This window comes from Lynx canadensis, chromosome B4, assembly GCF_007474595.2.
Source record: "Lynx canadensis isolate LIC74 chromosome B4, mLynCan4.pri.v2, whole genome shotgun sequence".
Taxonomy (NCBI): domain Eukaryota; kingdom Metazoa; phylum Chordata; class Mammalia; order Carnivora; family Felidae; genus Lynx; species Lynx canadensis.
This window is the reverse complement of record NC_044309.1, coordinates 92939494-92964451: the sequence shown is the minus strand read 5'-3', so window position 1 is coordinate 92964451 and position 24958 is coordinate 92939494. Positions and strand designations below refer to the sequence as shown.

The 24958-nt window shown below is 40.0% G+C and overlaps 1 long non-coding RNA gene across 6 annotated transcripts in view; it reads left to right on the top strand.

Moving 5' to 3' along the window:
• Positions 1-17614, top strand: part of LOC115519292 — a 36426-nt gene extending 18812 nt beyond the window's left edge. For 2 of the 6 annotated variants that reach the window (XR_003970462.1, XR_003970458.1), the window contains 3 exons: positions 15875-15963; positions 16332-16389; positions 17160-17614. This is a non-coding gene — a long non-coding RNA (uncharacterized LOC115519292). Of the gene's footprint in view, positions 1-2070; positions 2178-9912; positions 10097-15874; positions 15964-16331; positions 16390-17159 lie in introns of those variants that run through there. The other 4 variants (XR_004343891.1, XR_003970463.1, XR_003970461.1 and 1 more) reach the window with 4 other exon arrangements.
• The last annotated feature ends 7344 nt before the right edge of the window (positions 17615-24958 follow it).

The window sequence follows — 24958 nt, the reverse complement described above, 5'->3', positions numbered from 1 at the left end:
ATTTGATTTCATAGATTCCCCAAAATACTTCTGCACTGGTATTTTAATTGACGGTTCCTAGTTAGGTCCCATACTGGGATCTGTGGTAATCACCATTGACAGGGCCATTTGGGTTTGCATTGAGGAAGCCGCCATCTTGTGTTGGCCCCAGTGCATGAAATATTGAAAAAATCTTAGATTATCATTTGTGTATCATTAACATCAATCATGAATTGCTACCCAAGGAGCAGTGGTCCAAACAAAACTCATCATTTTGGAAAGATTTTGTTAGTGTTTCCAAGGTTCTGCCTTCGTCCTCTTCTAATGGTACCTACTTTTTTTGGGCCTTCTCATTCACACCCCGGCCTTCATGCTGTACACAGCTGACTTCTAGTCCTGTACTTCCCATCAGCTGGTTCTTCTGAGTTCTGAGTGAGCATTTCTGACCATTTCTCTGGCACTTTCCCTTGGGCATCTTCAAGTACCTCAAATCCAAAGTGCTCTGAAGTGAACATCTTTCTTCTCAAATCTATTGCCCCTTGTTTTTAGCTCCTCTCTTAGGTGCCTAAGCCAGAAACTTGCAAGTAAATCCTAGACTCTTCTTTTTCTCAGCTCTGTAACTAACCGATCCTTGGATCTTATTGACTGTATTTTCTGTCTTTGGAATCATCCTGCTAAGCTGCAGCTCCATTGTGAATCCCTGGATAATGCTTCTGGTGCCCTAACTGATCTCTCTGTTTTAGATTTCCCCTACTATAACCTATCTCTTCTTACAGGTAGTAATATTTTCTTTTCCTAAAGCCAAAAATGACTACGTAACTCTTCTGCTGAAAATCTTTCATTGGGCACCTTCAGGACAAAAGGAAAACTCACCATGGCATACAGGACCCTTTAGTATCTTGTTTTGTCTCCTTCCAGCCTTATTTTTCTGCCATGACCTCTGTGTTCCTAGTCACAACATTCTGGTTAAGTACTTCAAAATACTGTACTCTTTCCTACGTTGGTAGTTTTGCTCACGCGGGTCCTTTGCAAAGAAGTTCTTTCGCTTTCATTTGCCTGGCTGTGTCACACTTATTCTTCAGTATTCAGCAGACACATCCAGATCATTCAGTTTATGCCCTCCAGTATATTCCCACGACCCCTCGCACATATCTCCAGAATAGTGCTTGCTACACTATATAGTTATCATTGATTTTCTTGCCTGTCTCCTCTGGGACACATCTGTTAGTACAGAATTTGTCATGTAATGTTTATCTCTTTCCCTGGTACCTTTCAAGGTGTTGAGCACACAGAGAAATTAAAAAAAAAACTGAACTAATTAAATCTGGTAAAATAATTGTTTAAAAAAGAGTATAATTTTTACATCATATATTCTTAGAGGAGAGTTCTTTGTTTTTAATGTTTATTTATTTTTGAGAGACAGAGGGACAGAGTGCGAGCTGGGGAGGGGCAGAGAGAGAGGGAGACACAGAAGCTGAAGCAGGCTCCGGGCTCTGAACTGTCAGCACAGAGCCCGATGCAGGGCTCGAACTCGCAAACTGTGAGATCATGACCTGAGCTGAAGTCGGATGCTTAACGAACTGGGCCACCCAGGCACCCCAGAGGAGAGTTATCTATATGATTCTATATAAGCATGATTGAAGAATTGGCAGAATAATGCTACATATTTATACAGTTTTTTTTTTTTCTAAATTTGACTGGTTTTCAATTGATTTAATATACCTACTTCCTTTGTGGAAGCAACATCACGCAGTGGATAATAAGAGGTTCTTGATTTGAGATGGGGTCAGTAAGAAAATCACTTACCTTTGCACAAATATTCCCTCTTTCATGGGGATGTGCCAAAGCACTCCTGTGAAAAGTGATTTCCAGCTGCTTGAGGTAGGCTGGATACTGCAGGGTTTGGGTTGGGCAAATCTTACCATTAAGCTGAATCCTAGAGAGAGAGAGAGGGGAATCTAGAAGCTGAAGAGAGTTTTTTTTCTTTTGCATATTTGGGAGAGCTTGTTAAGTAGCATTCTCCTGGAGATCAAGGCACTCATGATTGCCACGAACCCAGCTTTGGATTGATTTTCATCCCAGACTTTCTGAATTATGACTGAACCGTAAGTGTCAAGAGGCAGAATTAGGAACCCCACCAGGGACCGGTTGATGTTGTGGCATCTTTGGGAAAGCTTCTTGGAGACTCATGAAATAAAGTAGGTATATGTCTTGAAACAGTCTCATTAGAAAATCTCATAATCCAATGTTTTCTCCTGTGAATTCTTAGAAACACACAAATTGTTTCTTGAATGTGAAGAGTCTCCAACATTTCACAGCTCGACGGTTAGAATTTACGTTAGCCAAGTTAGATTTATCTACTGCAGACTCTTACTCAAAATTAAAGGCCTTTCATGTGAAGCAGAGGAGGATTTGGTCTCCACATACAATCTTTCTGACTTATCACAGGGAGGGCCCTGGTTGTGTTGACTATGGAAATCTTTTGATATTTCAGAAAACTTCTTATCAAAATCTTTTCTTTGGCCTATCCTTCTTCCTTCCTCTCTCTTTAAAAAAAGTTCTTATTCAGGTTGGTCCTTCTTTTCTTTATGCTTAGGGTCACAAGATGACTGAAATGTGTTTTACTCACACCTTTATTTAGTTGAACACACTATCTTACTTAAAGCTACATCTTTTCCACAGCAAATGTTCAATTTTACTCCAGGATTTTGAAAACAACGTTCCTCTCATTTTCAAAATTAATAAAACTTACTCTTTCACCTTATGGTTTTCCATGCAATACTGTACGTTCATTTCTGTTTAGGTCTGGGTGTAGTTCCATACTCTACTTTCTCTACAGGAGAATCTCTAGTGTATATTCATTTTATCAGATGTGTTTCCTATGGTATTTCTGTGGTCGGTGTGATCGCTAAATGCAGAATAATGCTTCACCTGCCAGTACCTCTGTTAAATCATATTTCAACATCATTTTTGTGATTTTACCAAAATAGTTTTTACCTTACTCCCTAAACACAGATTTTGATTGCCGCATACATTTTGTTTTCTACGCTTACGCATCTAAATTTGTATAGTTTCTGTATATCGTGTGGTTTGTATAACTATCTGAAACAGTGGGATCATAGAATTGTATCCAACAATGTGTCAAATAGTGTCACAAGAGAGAAATGCATGGAACTAGAGTCTCCCTGCATTTTACTGGGGTTATTGATTTAACAGTAATCTCATTAACTGTGCTGCTTTCCACAGTGATCACAAACATTACCTCATATTGCTAAGCACAGAAATTCTCCTTTGGAAATTAGTACAGATAATTTTCCAAAAGGACACAGTCACTGCAAAGTATGCTTTAGCTAGAAGCTAACCAAATAAAAACTACAAATGAACCAATATAAAAGAAAAAGAAAAGCATTTGCACAATAAGTCTTATGATGCACTTAGAGAAGAGCTGTATGACATCTCCTTTTGCTGTTATAACAGTATACTATTTGGTTGACCAGCTGGCCGGCCAGCCAGCCCCTAAAGACTTCATATCCTGTTTTCCAATTATAGGACTACAAATTAATACATCTCCAGTGTTGAGCAATGACATTTCGGATCATTTAACTAACTCCTTTGCACGAGTTACCTTCCTTTATCACCACCATAAAAAGGAGACTGACGGCAGCATGTATAGTCACTGAGACGTGTGGCCTAATAAGCTGATGAGTCATGAACTCAATTCTTTCCTGTTGCCCAGCATTTCTAGCAAAGCTGAAAGGTTGACAAAAAAAAAAAATAAAATAAAATAAACCATATATTTTGTAAACAAAGAAATGTGATAGGTTAACCCTGACAATATTAAAGCTAGGATGAGAAATCACTTGTTCACCTTATTTCACAATCAAGAACCACTGCCTAATAATGAGGGTCAAATTTATGTAATCAGGTAGATTCATGACGTGCATTCACTGGCAAATACACTGAAAATTATCTGGAGCCATAAAAATTTGTGAAATTTTTTTCCTTAAAAAATTGCTGGGGCATCTGGGCAGCTCAGCTGATTAATGTCCGACTTCAGCTCAGGTCATGATCTCATGGTTGGGTTCGTGAATTCAAGCCCTGTATCCGGCTGGGAAGTTATGTTGGAGGGAATAGAACAAATTGATCACGTAAGTGATCAAGTATATGAGGACATATAAGGGTTTCACATAGACCCTGCAAAGTCCAATTTGATAGTTATTTGATTGGACTTTTACCTACTTCTGAAAAGCGTCTTCAGAATTCAAGAGCAGTCTGAAGAGTATGAGAACAGTGAGACTAAGTGTCCCAGAAGCTGGCGAGGAAGTGACCGTGGCTCTGTGGTTTCTTTCAGTATCTCATGGAGCTCTAACCTGGCAGCTTCACATAAGGGTTCAAAGTTACCAACGTGTGGGTGACTTAGAGCAGTCAAACCTGTCCAAGTTTATGTCTGATCTATCCCATCCATCCTGTGACATAGGATGGGTTTTTTTTTTTTTTTTAAATCTAGGATTTTCCTTCTCCTTCTCTCAAAGCGCCATGCAAATATTTATTGATCTCCCCAACATCTGACAGAAAGAATACCCCCCAAAATTTAAACATAAATAAATAGGGCGCCTGGGTGACTCAGTCAGTTGAGCGTCTGACTTCGGCTCAGGTCATGATCTCACAGTTCTTGAGTTCTAGCCCTGCGCAGGGCTTGGTGCTGACAGCTCAGAGCCTGGAGCCTGCTTCAGATTCTGTGTCTCCCTCTCTCTCTCTCTGCCCCTCCCCTGCTCATGCTCTGTCCCCATTTCTATCTCTCTCAAAAATAAATAAACATTAAAAAAAATGGAAAAAAGAGCTTTTCACCTTTTCATTTTCCAAGCACTGACTAGGACACACCTACATATTTTACTCTCCCTTGTTTAGCTTGGGGATACCGGCGTTCAGCAAAGTGTTGAGGCAGTTAGTGTTTGGGCCCCAAACAGTGTTTGTATTCTCAAGCTTAACACTGGGGAAGCTATTTTCCTTCTCATAAACTGCTTTTATCAAACATCCAAATGGTAAATTGTAAGAGGTGATATTCACCCTCCCGGCAATCCCAGTGCACGATAAAAAGCGAACGTTTATGTTTGAATTGGGGGCAATATCCTCATCCAAAGAAAGGCATTTTTGGGTAGTGGCATTCACGTTATCAAGGACAAAGGAGAGTTATTCCACTGTCTTCAATTATAGCACAAAGAAACTCTACTTGTGCATAAAATGGGTGTTGCTTTGGGTCCAAATGTTAAAATAAATCATTTAAAGATGCAAAAAATTGGAAGGTAGGCAAGTAAGTGCGGATATAGTTGCATAGAACTGGGTTGGAAAGGCTTGGTTTCAGTTTGTTGAAATAGGGAAAAGATTGAAAGAAAATTTGCCACTTTTTGCAATCACAGACAAGCTTTGTTCTTTTTTGCTCTATCTTTTTGCATTCGACCTTGAATGATTACAAGAATGGCTACAAAGCTTCTAAAAATTAAAGCTCATTTCACTACAAAGGAAGTTTTCTGCAGTAGCTTTAATGTCGAACTTGAACTAGATTCCAGACTGCAGACTGTGATTAACTTTCTTGGTGGTTTTATGTAAGTGAATTAATTTTGTTCCTCAATTTCTCTTCCAATTGTAGATATTTTCAATCTGTGGGTATAGTATGGAAGTAGAGACTGCTAATAAAAACTATTCCAAAATGTTTTCATAAAATTTTACTCGTTATAAAATATGATAATTAATATCACTGTGCATACTATATTGACATCGCTAAAGCATGCTTTCTCTTTTGTGTTTTTACACAGCTACCATTTGTTAACCAAAGTAAAATTATTTAGATTACCTAGGCAACCCTAAGCGATTGTAGGAATTATGTGCTAGTCAAACTATCACTGTGGTGGGGAGTTTAGACACTATTTTCAGCCCTGGTTGTGTATCGCCAGATATGTAGCTGAAAAATGTGTACATGCACCATTTTGTCAATAAGAACAAAATGTATAGGTAACAGCGCGGGCTGAGTGTGACATAAATGTGAGTGACATTTAGCTCTGGGAAGGTATGTTGGAGAGAACAGAAGAAATTGATCACGTAAGTGATCAAGTATATGAGGACATATAAGGGTTTCACATAGACCCTGCAAAGTCCAATTTGATAGTTATTTGATTGGACTTTTACCTACTTCTGAAAAGCGTCTTCAGAATTCAAGAGCAGTCTGAAGAGTATGAGAACAGTGAGACTAAGTGTCCCAGAAGCTGGCGAGGAAGTGACCGTGGCTCTGTGGTTTCTTTCAGTATCTCATGGAGCTCTAACCTGGCAGCTTCACATAAGGGTTCAAAGTTACCAACGTGTGGGTGACTTAGAGCAGTCAAACCTGTCCAAGTTTATGTCTGATCTATCCCATCCATCCTGTGACATAGGATGTGTTTTTTTTTTTTTTTAAATCTAGGATTTTCCTTCTCCTTCTCTCAAAGCGCCATGCAAATATTTATTGATCTCCCCAACATCTGACAGAAAGGGTACCCCAAAAGATGTATTTTATAAATTGCTAGTGAGTAGACAGGTGCGCTGGAAAGGAAGTGCGTGGTTCCTTGTATAGTAAGTCCTCAGTTCTGAGTGTCTTATGCTGCTGTCGATGTGATAACACAGGCCTTAGTGTGACAGCAGAGAGAGCCTGATTTCCCAGTCAGGGAGGTCTGGGTCTGCATTTCAGACCAACAACCCCTTAACTAACCCTGTGGCATCAGACACGTTAACCACAGTTTCTTCGTGTGTAAAAAAGGCATAGCAACACTAGTTTGTTGTAAACATTAAACATGCTGTATGCAAAGTGTCGGGTGCTCAACAAACTCTCAACACTTAATAAAAGTTATAATAATTCTTTTATCTTTAATTTTATCTCTAATGTCACACGAAGAGAAAATGCCCACAAATTCTGGCCTGGGGCATTTGCTGTTTTCAGTAGACTTTCTCAGCTGCGTTCGGATCACAGCCTTAAGTCAACTTGTTAAAAAGCCCTATGACAAGACATGACCATGAAAAAACTCTCCTTGTGTCTGGGATGTACTTGTTCGTCTGTGGCCAAGCTCTTAGCCAGATCTGCTTTTGCAAGATTTCTTTGAAAGTCCTGAAAGAAAGAATTCATTCAGTGTTTTTCACTTGGTCACTTACATTTCATGTATTTCAGGAGTGAGCAGCATCTGGGATTAACATCTATTTATTTATACGGTTTAGTTTTCTTTAAAAGCCAACTGATGACTCCCGCTGGCACTCTTCTGATGTGACTTGGTCTAGCCTGCCCGCTGATACCCCTGGGACCAGCCACTCCCTTTCACTGCTTTCTCTGGGGAAGCTGGCCCAGCTGGCCTCTGCTGGGCTCCCTGGGGTCAGGCCACCGTCGGGTGCTCTCCTGCTCTCTCTGGCTTGTCCCTTCCGCCCGGCTCACTCCAGCTGCTTCCCATTCACTTCCTGGCTTCATAGCTTGGAGGGCTTGGGAATTCTTCCCTAGCGAGGCAGTGATCCACATTCTCCACAGCTGGCAGCTTTCCTGCCAAATGTGAGTCTTCCTCTTGTAGCATCCGCACCTGTCTGCAGCTGAATCGCTTCTGGATGTGTCCACGGCAGACAGGGCTCAGAGTGCGCAGAACAAAGATGTGAGCCGAATTCCTGCCCTGGGCTGCAGGGGAGGCCACCAACTGCACACTTCATTCAGGGACGTGGAAATCGCCCCCTGCCCTGCTCCCACCCCCAGCCTGAGGGGGAGCACGCGCTGAGCAGATTTCCACTGTTCCTGTTCTGCCCACTCCCATTTCCCCAAATGAGAGCACTAGGAAGATCAGCAGAGCATGGAATCAACTAACCAGGGTTAAATCATGGAAAACCCCAGAGGTTCAGACAGGAAATAGGGGCCAAGAGTAGTTTCAGATAGTTGACAAAAAACCGGATTGGCTGCACATTCACCCCTGTGGATAAGTGGGCCTGGCCACTGCCTGATAGGATTGTTGTCCCTCTGTAGGTGTCCTCCGATGGCTTTACACAGCGCCTAAAGTGCTAGTTCCTAGCCCAACTTCCTCTTTCCAGTAAAAGCAGGGTGTGGTGCAGCATTTTCCAGAGTGTTCTGTGGAACAATAATCCCCTGAGATGCTCCTTGAGGAAAGGTTTCCATGGTTGAATAACATTGTGCAACATCGTGCGCTGCAGCTTGCTCGAGAAGATTCGCGGAGCACATTTGTGTATTAGAGGCTCTCAGAAGTTCTGCTTTACCCAGAGGCTCGGAAAGTTACTGGACCACAGAATGCTTCTTTCAACTAACACCTAATAACAACCAGTAAAATTAATGTGCAATGGACATACTGTTCCTTAAACCGGCCAAGACACACCCGCCTCAGGACCTTTGTCCTTGCTGTTCCCTCTGCCCGGAAAGCTGTTTCTGTGGGTATTCACATAACTAATCCCCCACTCTGTTCAGGTCTCTGCTTAAGAGATGTCCTTCAGGGGGTGCCTGGGTGGCCCAGTCGGTTAAACGTCCAGCTTCAGCTCAGGTCATGATCTTACAGTTCATGAGTTCAAGCCCCGCATCGGGCTCTCTGCTGTCAGCAAGGAGCCTGCTTTGGATCCTCTTTCCCGCTCTCTCTCTGCCCCTCCCCCACTTACATGCTCTGTCTCAAAAATAAATTCACATAAAAAAAAAGAGATGTCTTTCAGGACTATCCTATCTAAAGGAGCCTCTTCTTTCCCCCATCCATCTTTCTATTTATCCTCTTATCCCGCTTTATTACTTTTACTTAGCACTTACAACTCTCTGACATTGCAAATCATTTGTGTTATTGTATAAAAAGTTATTTATTTTCAATAAGTCCATCGTAACTAAAACGGAAGGTCCATGAGGCAGAGACATTGCCTTGCTCTCTGATTTATGTTCAGCTCTTCTCTTTATGTTCAGCATTCCTTCTCTTTTCTCTTGATGCGACCTTGAGCAAATCCCTTCATCGCTTAGACCTTTGATTTTTTTTAACATAAAACAAGGAGAAATAATACCCATCCTTCCTCTGCTATAGAAACATAAGGAGGCACAAATGAGAGCTTGGCTATGATGTTGCTTTGTAAACGGTCAGGGGCTGCTGAGCCCCTTCAGGCTGCTATAACAAAAATACCACGGACTGGAGGACTTATAAAAACATCAGAAATTTATCTCTCACGGTTTTGGAAGCTGGGAAGTCCAAGATCAGGGCACCGACAGATCCTGGGTCTGGGGAGAGTCGCTTCCTGGTTCACTGATGGCTTTTTGCCATGTCCTCACATAACAGAAGTGTAGATGGCACATCTTTGGGGTCCCTTCTACAAGGGCACTGATCTCGTTCATGAAGGCTCCACCCTTAAGACCTAATCCCTTCCCATGGCCCCCACCTCCAAATACCATTCCACGGGGGTTAGGATTCAACATATGAATTTTGGAGGGACACATACATTCACACCATAGCAGAGGCTTAGCACATGCAGGTTGTCGTTATCAAAGACGAAATGCAGAAAAGGAAAGGGAAGTAAACCCCATGGTGGAGATTCTCTGGGAATGTGAGGATAGGTCCACTCTCTAGGGAGGGACAGAGTAGGACAAATGCAGAAGAGGTAGTATGATTTAGGGGGGAAAGACCCCCGAATATAGTCCAAATTGCAGGGAACTGGAGGAATCCTTAAGAAGGTGGAAAGAAAGATGAACGAGTAGAGGCTGGTGAGCATTACTGCGCCTCTGACACTTAGTTGTTTTTTTTTTTTTTTAAACAGTTTATTTAATCGGCATGAAAGCTCTACGGGGTAAGCGTTGTCTTGGTTTTATTCGTGAGGACACTCAGGCCGGGGAAGTTTCAGTACTGTACCCAAGGTCATGTAGGTAGTGAGAGCCCGGATCTCAATGCTGATCTGAGGCTGTGTGAGGATACAGTCTTGGCTCCCACAGAGCCTGACAGGGTCGCTCCTCGCTCTGTTGGGACGTGGCCCCGTGAGAGCGAGGGCAAGGTTAACTAGGGAACACCTGTTAGCCTCTTCCTCCACATACACCTGCAAACACTGTGGAGACATCGGACCACCCACAGGAGGCAAGGGAAGGAAAAGGAAGGTAGGAAGTTGTTAAGATGTAGCACCAGTTCTGACTTCGTTGTGGCAGAAACGTGCATCTGTGCAGTAAAGGAAACTGTTGGGGCTGGGGAGCATGGAGACTACTGCGAGCCTTGTTTACTTGTGTTATTTTCTGTTGCTAGGGCTGATTTCTTCTCATATCATGTTTCTCTTTATTTTTAAGTCATGTGTTGATATTACTGTTTGCATTAACTAGTTATCTGTTTATCTCCATCTGAGTCAAACTAAAAACCATAAATGACTTCGGTAACAAATCTGGAAATTCAATCAATTGAACGAGATCTAATTTTCTTCTCTGCGTTACCAATGTTTGCCTGATGAGGATTTAAATCAACTTTGAAAAACCTTAATTTATTTGGGTGTTAAATTCAATCAAGGCAGCCCACCAATCCAACTGTTAGACTGACTGTATATAAGTCACTTGGACTGAAGATACTGGGAATTTTGCCCGTAAAATAGGGGACCATGGTGAGAAATCAAATCTTGACAAGCTTAGAATATAGGATAGTTGAACAGTCTGGGATAAAATGAGCAAGATGAATGTGATTTCTAGCTCATAGAACTCACTTTCCTTATAAAAGTCTGGAGGGAAGTTTTGGCTACATGTATGAAGTGGTAAATCTAAGCAATGATCAGGATAATTCAGCCCTAAAACCCTTTTCTCAAATTGATAAATGATGTCGAGAGGCGAGAAAGGGGATGGGGCAATGTTTTTCTCTCACGTTTTCTTTGAATAATGCTTTCAGTTTTCTCAGTTCACGTGAAAGGACACTGTGTGTGTGTGTGTGTGTGTGTGTGTGTGTGTGCTGAATGTATGTGTGAGAGGAAGACAGAGAGCATTCCAAGCTTTTCAAAGTTTCCCTCCTAGCTCTCTCTACTCGTCTGCACCCTGCTGTCTGTCAGGCCCTGTGAACCTCTCTGTTCTAGTCTGATGGTGCCGGGCACAGTGCAGTGAATGACTAGGGAGGGAAATGCTGACAGCAGACTCAGCGTTTGAATCTTGGCCTCACCACCTTCTTCTGGCCTTAGCACGTTTTTTTCTAACCTCTCTGTCTCGGTTTCTTCATTTGCAAACAAAGATAGTAACAGTCCTTACATCTTAAGGTTGTGTTGAAATAAATTTCTAGGCCCAAGATGGAGCCGCTCCTGCCCAAGGTGCCACATCAGGAAACAGAAGCTTAGACAACTTTTGTGTCCCTGTGAATGGCTGTGCTTGACCAGAAACAGTATATTCAGTCAGCCAGCTCCAAATGTAGAGCCAGCTCTGGGCCTTCTCACCCCAAACAAGGTGGACTGTGGGGACCAAGACAATCAGATATTTTCTATTTTTCTCTTTCTTGTTCTTTATTCTTTATCTCATAGAAGTTTCTTGCCCTCCGCCCCATTTTGCAGGCCCAAAAGGAGACTGTCCACGGCATGTTAAATAATTTGTTTCACCTAAATGGTCTTTACTCATTTTTCTAAACAGTTTCATGAAGATTCTATAAGACAATGCATGTGGAGCATCTGGTAACATGGTAAACACTCAGTAAATACCTGTCAGGTCATTTTTACTATGAACACGCTCTCCATTCTCCGTGAGGATATATGACTTTCTTGAGGAAAATAATTATTTTACTCATCTTGTGATCCTCATGATACCTTGTATATAGTAGGTGCATAATAACTGTCTACCTAAGGGAACAGAATCCACATTTTAACAATACTCAGTGTGTTTCAATTGGCCCTTGGGCTTCTAGAAAATACGCCTGTTGGGATCAGCACCCTCACCTTGCAGGTGTTGTCAGGAGGCAGGTTGAGGGTTTGAATGCTTCACCGCTCTAAAAATAAACTCGCAGTATATTTCTCAATATCCTAGCTGCCTAAACGTCATTTTATTTTTTGAACATGCATTAGTTAGGTTGGAACCTACTGTTCTGTGGTCTTTCCCAGGGGCCTGATTGTTACGGAGCTGGTAGGGGCCCCGGGTACATGGAGAATTACGGTTGTGGAAACCAGACGACTGAAGTTTTCTGCACAGCTTTGCTGAGAAAATAGTCATTTCTGTTTCCTCCCCATTACATTCTTGCACTTGCTTTTACGTGAGGTGGTCAAACAGAGGCAGAGGGAACATTGATTAGGGGAGCCATCTCTATTATTATTAAGACCTTTCAAAGTCCTGTTGGGCATTTGCTAAGGAGAACTGCTTTAGAAACAGTATAATCACTCACTGTCCACGTGGGGCAAACAAATCTGTGGTTCTGCAGAGATCAGTTAGGTCCCGCAGATCAAGCTAATGAACAGCATTTCATTGCAGAGGGATGACAAAAATGGACTCTTACTAAGAAGCACTGTGAGGGGGGATCCTGGGTGGCTCAGTCTGTTAAGCGTGAACTTTGGCTCAGGTCATGATCTCCAGGTTCATAGGTTCCAGCCCCATGTTGGGCTTTCTGCTGTTAGCACAGAGCCTGCTTTGAATCCTCTGTCTCCTTCTCTCTCTGACCCTCCCCCGCTGTTCTCTCTCTCTTTCTCCCTCTCTGTCTCTCTCGTTCCCTCAAAATAAATAAACTTAAAAAAAAAAAGCAAGGTGAGGATAAAGCGTGATTAAAGTGAGTCGGAAGTTACCAAGCAGGGGTCAAGAAAGGATGGGGGTGTGGGCTTGATCATGGAAATACCGGCCCAGATGAATTAATTCTATGGGCGTTTGTTTATAATAATTGTGCTTAAATGTTTGAGTAATAACCACACCCCCAAATTATGTGAAAATTATGCTCCTTTCAATTGCATAAAACAGTTTACATGCCCATTATCAGCTGAGCCAAGGAAAACGTAATGATGTAAAAGCTAAGATCGTCATGAAACGTTTCCGTAAAAAAAATGACTTTGGTTTTTCCTTGTTTGCTTGTCAATTTCAAAGGAATCACATTTCATTATATCATATAAATAAAGTATCCCAGAGGCACTAGCCCTTACTATTTCAGTAAGCTACCCTCTATTTGGAAATTTTCTGTGGCTTTCAGATAAATGCATTTCCTTCAGAAAAGCAATCCTCACAAAGGAACCTAAGTAGATAGAGTAGAGGCTGTTTCTAATGACACTCAGGAATTCTTGATGTTCTCCTGTGTGTGGCGATCCCTCCCTTATGAGAGGAGGATCAGAAGATGCAAAACCCTATGGTGTACGGAGCAACTTAAAAGAAATATGTCAAAAGCTCATTTTGCGCGGTCCCACTTTGCAGCAGAATCCGATCCCATAGAAAGTGAAAAGGCCTGCTCTTCTGTGCTTGTAACTTGTCTTTGGAAGCCAGCCTTGACAAACCTCACAGATCAACACCCTCCCCCCCTCCCCCTGAGCAAATGTGGAAAACCACTTGTTAGTTCCTCCCCTCTAAACACTCCTCCCTGTGGCTCCACTTTTTAAAACTCTTTTATTTTTGGTAGAAGTGAGGCTCACCAAGATCTAAAATAACACGAAACCTCCTGAGGTCTATTCCAGCACGAAGTGGGCCCAATATGAGAACTGGTGCATCATGTGTTTTAAGGCAGAGGAACGCTATTTTTTTTTAACACCAGAATTTCTCTCAGAAAGGGGTCTGCTTTCGCTTTGAAAAATACCCTGATAAGAGCGGGGAGAGGAGAAGAGAGCCCGGGAGGGGCTGGGGTGTGGGCGGAATGTTTCTGAGACAAAGGGAGCAAATGGGCAGGGACTTCCCAGCCGAGCGCAAGGGCTGCAGCCAATGGGAGGGCGGAAGTGGCTTGCATCTGTCCTGACGCTTTCTCTCCTCCCTCCCGCGCGAGAATCTTAGCTGAAATTAACGAACTGGTTACACATTCAGTGTTAAGTCTTATTATTATTATTATTGTTATTTTTGTAAACGCGTAAGAGCTGGGCGTGTATCCAGATCAGCAGAGTAGGTCAGAGTGAACTTGTGTGGACCCAAGGAGAGAAAAACCTCTGAGAATAAGTATTTAGGGATTTTTAAAGAAATTGTGGCGAGGCCTCTAGACACAGATCTAGATAGGTTTACTGAAATCTTTGAGGGGGTTACGAGGGGAGTAAGGGAGCCTTTTATGGTGTCTTGGTCACACCAGCTTCTTTACGTGCAGAGTCACTACTTTGTGATACTGTCTTCATTGGTGGGAGGCTGCTGTGTGTCTTAAGCTACTTCATGGGCAGGCACTTGGAAACAGGATTCTATAAACACCGGGCGTTATAGTTGATTCTGCCGTCTTTGAACTGGCTAGACTTCAAAATGATGTTAATTTAAGAGGCTGGCTGATGGAAAATAAAGATTCTTTCATAGAATAACAAAGCACTGTAAGATCCTAGTCTTACAATTGATAAATATCCAACACCACCAGTTTTTCCAACAGCAATTCAAATCCTTAAAATCAGGGCCAGATAAGTTGGATACCTAATATTCCCATTACCCCAGGTTGTTAAGGTACAGGTGAAGAGGGGTCAATATATTTGACCCTCTGCCTATGTTCATCATATCTGTGCTAGGATCAAACCTAGAGTACCACTGTGTACATCAGAAACAAAAACACATTTGACAGTGTTTCACAGGGTATCTCAGAATTTGGGGGGCATACTAATTAGTGGCACATCACCTGAAGAAACGATTCAATCTCATCAGATACTTCCTCCGACTGGAATGCTCTGATCCAGAGTTTCAGATTGCATCACTTCCTGAGAGATGCCTTCCCTGACCACCCCTTACAAAGTACCCCTCTCCCCCGCCCCCCAATATCACTCTGGCTTTTCTTCACAACACTTATTACCATCTGAAACAATCCATTCATTTTTTTTTTTTTTAACCTGGTTTTGGTCTGTCTGCCAACTATTCCAATATGAAGACCATGAAAGCAAGGAATTGACACTCTTGTTCATTGTTTCTCAAGCTCTAGGATGATGTCTGGCATCTTAGCAGAGCTCAGTAAATATTTGTTGAATCATCTGATGAATTTCACTCAGCCTTTAATCTGTACAGATTATCAAAATCCTCATAGGCCACTACAAATATAGTGTGGTTATTATTATAAAGGAAATACATACCGAAGGATTCTTTAGCTGGTGTTTTGATCTAATTCCTTTTTATTATCATCCTAATCTTGGATCATGTAAATGATGATCACATTATACCCATCAGGATACTTTGCAAGAAAAAAATTCAGAATTATAGCAGTAATTTGGCAGTAACTTCCCAGTGCAATTGGGAACTGATGCACTGAAAGTGAATCTAAAGATTCAATTAAATGATATAACAGTAGGGTTCAGTTTTCATATGGAGGGATGTTTTGATGTTCAATTTTAGCTTTAGGTTAATAGCATTGTTAGATTACATTCTTGGGTCATTAAAAGGATGAGTTCCCTTTTTTTTTTAATATAAGAAAACATGCAGTGGTGGAAGCTAGATAGCAATACCTATTGATAAGATTTTTAATATTACTTTTGATTTCAAATTTATTCAAAAATATAATTATGACTAGGGGATGTATAAATGTCTTCAAAATGAGAACAAATAACAAGAATGTTCTTTAGCTCTATATTATGGATAATTAAAAAAAGACAATTCAGGGTATATAAATGCACTGTTTTGAGAGAATGGAACTATTTTTCTCCTTTGTACCTTATTGCTTTGATTTTTTTTTTTTTTGGAGGATCTTATTTATCATAAGTTGCCATAGGAGCCTTGTTTTATGATGTAACTAGACTTGTTAAACATAAAATTATTAATTTTATTCTATGTATATTATTTTCTCCATCCTCATATGAGAATAACAACAGAAGCACTGCTGAATTAACCTGAGTGCAGAAAAGAAAGTTCCAGAGAATTTTTCAAAATTTCATTTCCAGAATTGATGGGTGTGTATGCACTACTGGTAGAGTAAAGAAAGAAGTATTTTCAGGTGTTTACGTATGCAAAAATTGCTTTGGCTTTACCTCCAAAAAGCATTTTATCTATTTTTTGCATAACAAATTACCACAAAATTTAGTGGCTTGAAGCAACAATAGGCATTTATCTCTCACAATTTCTGGGAGGAATTAGGGAGAAGCTAAGGTTCTGCTGGGGAGTCTTTCATGAAGTTGCAGTCAAGATGTTGCCCAGGTTGCAGAAAGCTTGACTGGGGCTAGAGAGTCTGCTTCCAAGATGGCGGACTCCCATGGCTGGGGAATACGTGCTGCTTGTTGACAGGAAACCTTGTTTTCTCATAATGTATACTTCTCCATAGGATTGCTTGAGTGTCTTTACAACATGATGGGTGAATTCTCCTGGAGCAAATGATTCAAGTAAGCAATGTGGAAGTTGCTATGTTTTCTGTGACCTAACCTCAGAAGTCACACTATCACTTCCATCATGTTCTACTAGTCACACAAACTGACCTTCATACAATGTGGGAAGTGACTGACTACGTGAGGGCATAAATACCAGAAGATAAGAATCATTGGGATCATCTTGGATGCTAAGGATAACAGTGAGAAATCACAAGGTTATTTTAAAATCTACCACTGTTATGAATTTTGAATTGATTACCAATGTTCACTAAAAACTGCTCTGAAAATTATGGAGTGGTGGTGCAGAAATGGAAATAGCATTTAACAAGAAGGCTTGATAAGTGTATAAATAACATTTCCCCCCCTATATTATGAATAGTGCATATCATCACATTGGATAAAGCAAATAAGTAAATACTGTCAAATCTGCTTCATAAGATCATAAACCTTTTGGTGGGAAATGAGATCAGATAATTGAAAAGAAAAAGAAAACGGAGAAGGGAAAGATTGGAAAACAAGGATCTACAGAAAGAAAAAAAGTAGTGGCAAAACAAAAGAGAAGGGAAAGGGGATAACAGGGATGAGAAAAGAAACAGGAGAGATAATAACATAAGATATAGAAGACAAAGATATGGAAATAAGAAGCAAAAGGAGTGTAGGAAAAAGAGATGATTTGCACAACAGAGAGAAGAAGGGAGAAAAGATCATGAGAACAGGAGAGAGTTTAAAAAGAAAAAAAAAAGTAGAGATGAGCCTCTTCATTCCTTTCCTCTACCTGTGTTTAGATCCTCCACCACCTCACAACAGGACCAGGGACTTGCAGCCTCTGACTTGGTTTGCTCCCTGTGTTTCCGAGCTCTTCTGGGAAGGACCTGGTTTTCAGCTTGTTGTCCAGACTGGATTGGCTAAGCGCTTCTGGAGAGAAGAGTTGAATGAATATTTTATTTAATATCCAACTTGTTCTTCTTAAGCACACACTATCTTGCTGGATAACATTTTCCAAAAGTATTGAAAAATGTAATTTATCTGGAAAAAAAGCAGACTTAAGCAAATAATTTTCTGGGAGATTTTGGTTCTGTAAAAAGCTATACCATTCTTCTTTTGGTTCCCTTTGTGTTTCTGCAGATTAATATAGTTCACTTTTTTTTTCATTTTGGGTTTTTGATTTGGGGTTTACTTTAGTTCAGTTTCCTGATTCAGTTCATGTTTCTGTGATTAAAGTAAAATGGTGGTTAAAAAAGTATTCAAATGGCTGGTTTCCTTAGCTAAGACTTTTTTTTTTTTTTAAACAAGACTACATAATTTGTCTTTCAATAATGTTTAACTTACAGATTTAAGGGAAATTTGGATAAGCAATTTTCATATATTGAAATATAAGATGAGCACACTGATATCTGCTTTTTTCATACATTCTAGTGTACTTTCTCACGTACAAGTTAACTCACGAAGGTAAAGGCTTATACACGAATTCAAAGTGTGGGGTTTTTTCCTCTACCTTTTCCATTTCACTGATTTTTGTTTGTTTGTTTGTTTTGCTTGAGTCTGTGTTTGTAGGTGAATATAAGTGAGCTGAGGACAGTTAATTAACAAGCATTTATTGGATAGCCATTATGTACATAATGAATAAAAAAATGTACAGCATCTGGGGTGAAAAAAGAGAGAAAACAAGATATAGTCATGGTTCCTGGGAAACAGAATGTAAATAGGTAGAAACAAAGTGAGTGAGAAGAAACACAAAATGATATAAGAAGTGTGCAATAATTTAGAACATATTAAATGTGGGGTGCCTGGGTGGCTCAGTCGGTTAAGCGTCCGATTTCGGCTCAGGTCATGATCTCACAGTTCGTGGTTTTGAGTCCCACGTGGGGCTCTGTGCTGACAGCTCAGAGCCTGGAGTCTGCTTCAGATTCTGTGTCTGTCTCTCTGCCCCTCCCCCACTCACGCTCTGTCTCTCTCTCTCTCAAAAATAAACATTAAAAACAAAAACAAAAAACAACAAAAACCCCAGAAACAAAGAAAAAGAACATATTAAATGTGTCACCAATAGGAGAATACAGAGTGAATGATCCAAGCAGAACTGGGCCAGTCTTAGAAAACTGCCTTCAGTTGGTGAATGTTGAACCAAAATTTGAAATTGGGTTTAGACGAGGATTCATGGAGAGGAGTGAGATTGATTTCTTTGGGGTTGTGCGAAGTATGGGTGCCGGGGTGAGTACAAGGGGATTCCCAGTAAAGGTGAACACATATCTCTAGTGACTTGGGAAAGGTTTTAAAGAAGTGAATCTGGAAAGATAAATTTAAATGCACAATCTGTGACCCAAATTTTTTCAACGAATCCTTTCAAAATGTTACAGAAGGCTTGTTGTTTGAGAAGAACTGTGTATTTGTTCTGTATGAAACAGCTTGAAATGATGATAATGGATAGCAGAGCTTAAATATATGATAAGTAGCAAATGTATACATATTTATTATCATATACTTAACAAATGAGTGTAAAATATGAATGTCTTATTTCTCTAAGCTGAAAAGTAATTGAAATAACATGGACACTTTCGGATGATATGTATTTCTCAGATGTGCAGATGTACATATAAAAGGCTGCTGTGATGAGTTCTTGACTAGGAGTCTGTAGACTGGATTTCAGATCTCCGCTTTATTTATTAATACTTCTGTAACTTGGATAAGTTGCTTAAATATGTTGAAAGTCAATGTTACAGTGTTCTGTGAGGATCAAATTAGATAATGTATGTGAAATTACCTGGCATATGGTAGGCACTCAATGTGTTTTTATTTCTTTACTGTTTTCTTTAAGAAGCAATGGGTCTTTTCGGAGAAAGTTGCTTACAGCTTTCCCAACCCTTGCAGGGTGGGAACATAGATGAATGTGGAACATGCTTTGATTCATATTTTAAGTAAAGGGTGAAGCATGTCTTTTATATTTTTAATGGAAGGAGTCAGGAAACTCTATACCTCTAAACTTCAGCCAGTTTTCTGGAAATGGGTCTGGGTGAAAATAGACCCACTCGTAGCCAATCAAAAGGACTGGCCTTTATTGCACAGAGCAAACATTTACAAAAGTAGTTTTTTGCCTCCTCATTGAGCTTAATTTATTGCAGAAAATTTGGAAAATCCAGAATGTAAAGAGCATCTGTAATCTCATTAGTTACAGAGAACCATTGGCGTATTTCCTTCAATTTCTTTTATACAACATAAACCTCAATTGGAATCAACTGTATGTATCTTTTGTAGCCTGATTTTTTTCATCTTACGCTGTATAGAAAGCATATTCTTAGGTCACTACACAGAAGATTTTTCTGAAAACATACTTTTGCATGGTTATGTAGTATAACCTACAGTATGGTTCTACCGATAATTTATCTAATTATTCCCTATTTTTAAGGCTGTTTAGGATATCTACCATAATACATATCACTGCAATGATTATCAGTATACCTAAATCTCTGATTATTTCTTTGAAATAGATTTCAAGAAATGGAATTATTACATCACAAAGTATAAACACCTTTAAGCCTCTTAACTCACAATGAGCATCGTCCTATGGAAAGGTTGTACCAATTTTATGCTCCTCTTACCAGTGTGTGACACTCAGCATTTCCCAGAACCCTTGCTGCAGAGCATTTCTACAAAGACTTCCTTCACAAGTGGTTGCCATGTCCATCTGTGCTGATTAATTTCTGGAAACCTTTGTTAATGGTTTTTTATTAACAATCATTGCCATTGTACCCGAGGCTTTTCATTTCTTCTTTATCTTCATTATAACCTACATGTTTCCTTTTACAGTGTTTTCTGAAAAACAGCAAAGCAGTACACGTGCTAATAAAACTAAAATCGAGATTTAATTTCTTAGATAAATTCGAGGCAGGCTGACAAACTCAGACTTGTGGGAAGACTGGATGGATGGTTGCCTGGCAAATACTTCATGAGTCATTGTTTTTAAAACCTCCAGAGCCAGGAAGAAAGGGCTGATTAGCTGGGATGAGTTATCATATTCCCATTTCATATATTTCTGGAAATAGTACAGTTTTGTGAATGTGTTAAATGATCCCAAATTAATACAAGATGATAGAAGCAAAAGATGAGCTGATTTAGGCAAATGTGGCCCCATGACCTAGTCATGAACTTTTCTCAAGTGGGGGGAACAGTCCTTTTCCAGCAGTCCCTTAGGCATTTCTATTTATATGTGTACATGTCTGCTCCCTCACTGGCTGGTAGAGTTCCCTGAGATGGAGAATAAGTGTTTTCATCTTTATTTTACGGCTCAGACTAAAGAATATTAGCCATAATAGAATCATGTAGATGAACAATTCCCTGGTGGCTGGCTAGAAAAGGAATTTTTGAGCATAGTAGTAATGAAAGAAATCTCAAAGGACATTATTAAAATATTTGAATATATAAAAATTTAAAATGTCTCCACACTACTCCCTGCTCCATAAATGCCTAAGCTCATAAATGAACTTAAATGTCAAAACAAGTAGGGGAAAATATTTTTAGTAAAATTGACAGCAAGGGATTTAATGCCTTTAATATATAAAGAACTCATAAACATCAATAAGAAAAAATATTAAGAGCACAATAGTTAAATGGGTAAAGGACATAAATACGTAAAAAAGAAAAGAAAGAAAAGAAAATAGAAATGACTAATAAATATTAAAAATGCCCAACTTCACTTTTTTTTCCAAAAAAATTTTTTATTGTGGTAAAATACACATAACATAAAATTTACCATCTTAACCATTTTTAAGTGTATAGTTCAGTGTCCAGCTTCACTTTTAATTGAAGAAATACAGAATAAAAAAATCAGATATCGTTTTTGATCATTAGATAAAAGATTCTTTTTCAGTCTTAAGAATGATAAGCCTGGCAAAGGCAGAATGAATAGCAATGTATTTTGGTGCAACCTATCTGGAAAGCGATTTGGGAATATGTATCAAAAACTTTAAAGATGTTCATACTCTTTGACGTAAGAATCCCAATTTTAGAAATCTATCTGAAGGAAACAATCTGAAATGTGAGTAAAAGCGTTTATAGTACATAATGCTACTTACCTTGACAAAAATAGTAGAAAAATTTAAAAGTGCAATAGTAAGATTTAATCAAATAAATTTCGGTATAGCCAGACAATAGATTATTTACACATCATTTAAAATGTCAATGGAATTTTTTTTAAAACATGGAAAATGCTTGTAGTTTGAAGTGAAAAGTATAAAATACTCATTTATGCATGCAGGCATATCTGCATAGAAAAATTACTAGAAAGAAATATACCAGCCTATCAGCAAGAACTACTTCTGGATAGTAGAATTCCATGTAACTTCGTTTCCATCTCCTTCATATGTATTTTTGAGCTTTTCACAACAAAAATGTACTACAAGTAGAAAGCCAGTTGTTAAAGAAAAGCAAGGAATGAGCAACACGTGGAAGAAGGTTCTTTTTAATTCAGGAGACGTTTGAAAGCTATATGCTGTGGAGAAGAGTGGAGAGGGACAGGTTAAAGGTCTAAGAAGAGGCTTTACTGTGGGTGAGGTCCTGGGGCACAGGGTTGGAGGAGACCTGGGGAGGAACCTCCTCTACCAAGGACTGAAGGAGAAGGATGCAGACAGGTTAGTCACCGGCAATAAGGAGGTGGAGAGATTCTTGCTTGATGACTATGACTTTCCCTGAAGGAGAAAACAAGTGAGATTCTCTGCTGGGCATCTTTGGTGAAGCTTGAGAAAAGTGAGCAGATTTCAAATTGCCACTGAGCACAAAGGAAGGACCTCACGTGTTATTTATCCTCAAAACCTGCTCGTATTCTTATCTTCTGATCAGTGATTGGCATCAATGATCCAAGACAGAAACCTGGAAATCATCCTACCCATTCCTATTGATTAATAAAGTTCTCATAGTTCAATCCCCTAATTATCTCTCGAACCAATCTTCTCTCCACCTCCTCTCCATCTTCTTGCTTGATCTATTGCAGATTCTAAACTGGTCTCTCTAGGCTCCTTTGTATCCCCATCTTTCAAAAATCCAATTAGGGATGTTGTCATACTTCCATTTAAAATACTTCCTGGTCTTCAATTGCCTTTAGGATAAAATCCAAATTCTGTTCCAGGATATACAGGGCACTTTGACCTGGTTCTTGTACCTTTTCAACTTTATTTTTTTCCCCATCACTTGTCTGTCCATCCATCCATCTATGTGTCCATCTATTCCATTCCATTCCAATCCATCCATCCTTCTATTCGCAAGTGCCAACAGCATGCTGGAAACCATGTAGGCTAAGTGCTAGGGAAGCAATACAAAGAAGTCTAGACATGGTGTCTGCACAAGAGCAACTTACAGTCTGGGGAGGTAAATAGACATAAATATGTGTGACACATGTTATACTTATCACAATATGCTAAGGATGCAGTGAAGGCACAAGGGAATGACTGTCAGGTCTCTGAGGCAGGGATTGGCAGGGAGATGGAATCAGAAAAAGTTTCACAGAGGATAAGACCCTTGAACAGAATCTTGACAGGTAAGTAGATTTTTGGTTCCTCCCTTTCTCCTCCACCTTCTCCTCCTCCTTCTTTTGTGAAAATGGAGAAAGGTGCTTCAGGTAGAGGCATTAATATGAACAAAGACATGGAAGTATGACACAGTTAGTGGCATTGGTGGACCTGCATGTTTGGTATCTCTGTAGCACGGAGTGCAAGACCCTGTGTGTGTGGGGGGGGGGGGGAGGCAAGCAGTGGAGGAGGATGTGTAGTAAGAAAAAGAGACTGGAGAAGAAGGAGGCAGAGGTCAGATGGTGGAGTTCTAGGCTCTGTCCTGAGGCAATGGAAAATAATTGACAGGGTTTAGATGGAAGGGTAACAAAATTAGATTTGGGATTTTAAAAGATCTGATTGGCTATAATGTGGACAATGGATTGGAGGGGTGTAAGATACTGGAGGCAGTGAGGCCTTTTTGAGGTTGCTATTTAGAAGGGAGATGATGAAGGTCTCAGGGCTGAACTAAGGAAAGAAAGTGGAATGTTTCAGAAATGCTAAGGAGGTATTATGTTCTCTAGCAATGCTTCTCCAACTCTGAGTTCCTGAACTGGTGGCGGTCTGTGTACTGTTTGTTACCAGTCTTCTGGGAGAGAAATACAGAAAGTGACAGTAAGCATGTAGAAATTTTTGTGGCAGGTTAAAGGAGTAATTTTGTATCTGTTAAATGTAATAATGAAAAAATTGGACTTGTATTTTGTAGATCTTTGCTTTTTATTTCATTTGTCTGCTAATTAATTTTTATTGTATTTTATAAAAGTATTGGGCCCATATATGGGCAAGCGATACAAAGTGGACCTCATCACGGTTGGTTGAGAGGTACTCATCTGCAGGACTTGGTAACTGAGTGAATGTGGGAATAGGTGGAAGGAGGGCAATAAGATGACTCTCGTGTTCTGACAACTGGATGTGATAGTTATAGAAAGTTAAAGAAGTGCCATTTTGGGGGAAAGAGGGTAAACCCCCACTTCCCTATTATTTTGGGTTACAGTGATATTTTTAAAAATGCATTTGGGGAAACATAATCTTTCATGCATCTTGGGTTTTGCATGCACTTTTTCTCTATCAATAACATTCCTTACTCCCTTCTTCACTTGACTAATTTAAAGACAAATGTTTCAGAAGCATTTTCGTATCATCAGCATCGGGCTAAATGCCCAACTCATTCATTATTTCATTTAATCTTCACAATAGCCCTGTGAAGGAGGGATCTCATTTTGTAGATGAGAAAACAGGTTTGGAGAGGCTACGTAACTTGCTCAAGGTCACCCAGCTGGTAAACTGGTAGAGCTGGGCTAAGAACTCAAGAAATCCAATTCAAGAACACATATGCATATTGTCTAGTCAAGACTCAGTGTAACTGTTGCTTCTTCTAGGAAGCCTTCCCTGCTGTCTTTACTTATGGGTACATCTTCTGCATTTCCACAAGACACATGCACGCATCTGTCTCCATCCTGGCACTTGTCATGCTCAATTAGAAGCTTTCATTCATTTGTTGTTGTTTCCCTTTCTTTCCTAAACTGGGCACTACTTGAGGGAAGGAAGGATTCCTTACATCTCTGATTACTCAATCCACAGCCTAGCGGCCAGTATTAAGTAGGAGCTTGGTAAATGTCTGTTGAATAAATGGAGGTGTGAGAAAACGTGGTATTTTATTGGGGGATGTTTGAGGAGGACCGAAAATAGAGAGTATGGGCTAAATGTAAACAAGTAAACTGGGGCAGATCATGAAGATTGCTATATTTTGGGTTTAGGAATTTGCAAACAGCAGTCACAGAATCCTTTATCCTTTTCACCTCCATAGATACCATACTTTTCAATGTTGTAGCTCTGTACTGGGGACACTAATCAGTGATGTGTCAGTACATGTTTAACAGCTACCTCCTCCCTCCCTTTCCCTACAAAAATCCCTGATTTGTTGTGCTTTTTGATTTCCATGGTGTACATGCTCCTGTAATGGCCAATTTCAAGCTACCAATGTGATGCTAGTCAACATGAAAGTGGGAAGAGATTCACAGTTTTGATGCCAAGATAAAATATTCCACCAC